The sequence below is a fragment of the Molossus molossus genome, unplaced genomic scaffold (assembly GCF_014108415.1).
Source record: "Molossus molossus isolate mMolMol1 unplaced genomic scaffold, mMolMol1.p scaffold_m16_p_16, whole genome shotgun sequence".
In the NCBI taxonomy this organism is placed as follows: Eukaryota; Metazoa; Chordata; class Mammalia; order Chiroptera; family Molossidae; genus Molossus; species Molossus molossus.
Window position 1 is genome coordinate 26,247,768 of NW_023425351.1, and position 2,594 is coordinate 26,250,361.

Genomic DNA, 2,594 nt, shown 5'->3' on the forward strand with positions numbered 1-2,594 from the left:
AGAGAGAGAAGGAGCAAGGAGTTAAGTGACTCTATATATACTTTCAAACATTTCTGGAAAATAAGGAATATTGTAACATTTATTAGTTTCTCCTAATGTTGCTGAACAAAGAAGTAAAGAAAAGAATGAATCAGTGATTGAGGTCCCAGCTCAAGGGACACAGATAACCCAGGAGCACGATGAGAGCCCTGATGAAGAGCCTGTCTTCTGCAACTGAGTGGCTAAAATTGCTAAAATCAAATGCAGACCCTTATCCTGGGAGTGGTGAATTACAACAAAACTTGAACTCCCAGACTGGCAGGGTATCTGTTAAAGGGAGGGCACTGATTAGGAAAGAATGGGATCCTATAAGGTGGGATGAGGGCAAGCGTAAGACCCTGATGAAGCTGGGGACCTTGAGTTCCTAAATTCTGAAATGTCTTCCTTGCCTCAATGGAAGAGGTCCTCCCCACCTCCAGGGGTCACCACCTCCCCACTCCCAGTAACATGGGCCTCAATACCTCAGTCTGAGGGGATTAATCCTGTATTGCCTAAGGGGACAATAATGGATTCCCCGAGGCTGTTACAATGCAAGACAACGCTGTTCTCCTCAAGACCTATCCACCCAACACCCCTCTTTGCTCTTAGATCTGTGATTAGACATATGTCTGAGAGGGCCCTAAAAATGAGGTACAAAGTGTGACCCTGATTGCCCTGGCCAGTTTGGCTCAGTGGTTAGAGTGTTGGCCTGTGGACCAGAGTCTCAGGTTCAATTCCGGTCAAGGACATGTACCTCGGTTATGGTTTGGTCCCCGGCCCCGGCTGGGGTTGTGCAGGAGTCAACCAATCAATGTCTGTCTCTCACATCAGTCTCTCTCTCTCTCTCTCTCTCTCTCTCCCTCCCTCTCTCTCTTTCTCTCTCTCTCTCTCTCTCTCTCTCTCTCTCTCTCCACCCTCCCACTCTATCTGAAAATAAATGGAAAAATATCTTTGGGTGAAGATTTTTAAAAAAGTGTGACCATAAGGAGGTACACTCCACTCCAAAATCACTATTTGAATTTTCTACATGTATAGAAGCAAAAATTGGGGGAACATGTGTGGGAATGGATACTAGAGATATTAGATAACAGTGGAAGCAACATAAAGTTGCATGAGGCCAAATTTGATATGAACTCACTAAGAGAGATCCTGCATTTAATGTGTAGCTTTGGGAGTTAGAAAAGGCTCTAACAGTTTGTTGGGTTGATTGGCTGGAACTTGGACCAAAAGATGGCCCACTGTTAACAAATTGGAGGTGTCCAACGTCAGGGCTGAGAAATATACATCCTTTTCCTCCCACCTTCTAAGTTCTTCAGGCTAATCGTCAAATTAGCAGAGCCAGATTTACAGGAGAAAATCAAAGTTTTAATACTGTGCATGAGGAATTCATGTAAGTGTGAAAATTTCAAAGACAGTGAGGCAACATTGGGTATATAAGACATTTTTGGACAAAGGAGAAAGGGGCATGGAGGATTGGGTATTAGATTTCAGAGGTGAGAATGGACAATTTGCAGGCAGTTGAGGAAGACAGGAACACACACAGCAGGGAAATTCTTGCTGGGTCACTCAGAGACCATGGGACACAGGGTACATTTACCTACCAGGCCCCTGCCTGACACCCTCTTACTTACCATACTTAATTCAAATTAGACCAAAGTGACATCCTAAATTCTCTTTCCTGAAGTGGGCTTCTCTGTCTGAATCTCTTGGGCAAGAAATGTGGGGAGTTGGGGTCAAAGGCTCCCCCTGAGTCTTATTTCTTAATAAAGAGCTTAAACTCTATATCATGCTTTCTTTGCATGCAGTAGCGCTCTGCAAGCATGGTGAACGTTCCTCACACCTGCCGAACTTTCCGTAAGAAGCGTGGCAAACATCAACCCCAGGAAGTAACACAGTACAAGAAGGGCAAGGATCCTCTGTGTGCACAGGGAAAACAGCATGATGACAGGAAGCAGAGTGGCTGCGGGTGGGCAGGCTAAGCCGATTTCCCTCAAAACGGCTAAAACTACAAAGAGGATTGTGTTGAAGCTTGAATGGGTTGAGCCCAACTGCAGATCTGAGAGAATGCAGGCTATTAAGAGATGCGAGCATCTTGAACTGAGAGGAGATAAAAAGGGTAAGAGCCAAGTCATCCAGTTCTAAGCTTCATATTTTGTTCTATTCTGACAATAAACCTTGAGGATCCAAAAAAAATAAAAATTAGTATCTCAAAAGGGCAGCTTCAGGGTGGCAGAACTTTCGCTCCCATCACAAACCTCCTTTGGTTTAATGTAGAAGAATTAGGCCACATTACGTTGGAATGATAGGGTGGATTTGTCATGTAAGACATACTTTCCCACACTAGGAGCATTCCGAAGACGTTCCTTTCACCAAGACTTTAAGAAATACATTTGTGAGGAGAACCCCCCCATCCTTGAAGAGTTCTATGACTGAATTTCCTGTAGGCCACACCTCACAGTGCAAACCAGAGCTACTCAACTGCAAAACCTAAATGCAATGGGGATAATTAGAGGGACAGGAACCAAGTGGTGGCACTCGACCTCCAAAGGCACAGTGGGCAGGACTCCTGGAGTGGA

General features: G+C 44.8%; 1 pseudogene; it reads left to right on the top strand.

Moving 5' to 3' along the window:
* Positions 1-1,838: 1,838 nt before the first annotated feature.
* LOC118631888 lies at positions 1,839-2,160 on the top strand (annotated as a pseudogene).
* The last annotated feature ends 434 nt before the right edge of the window (positions 2,161-2,594 follow it).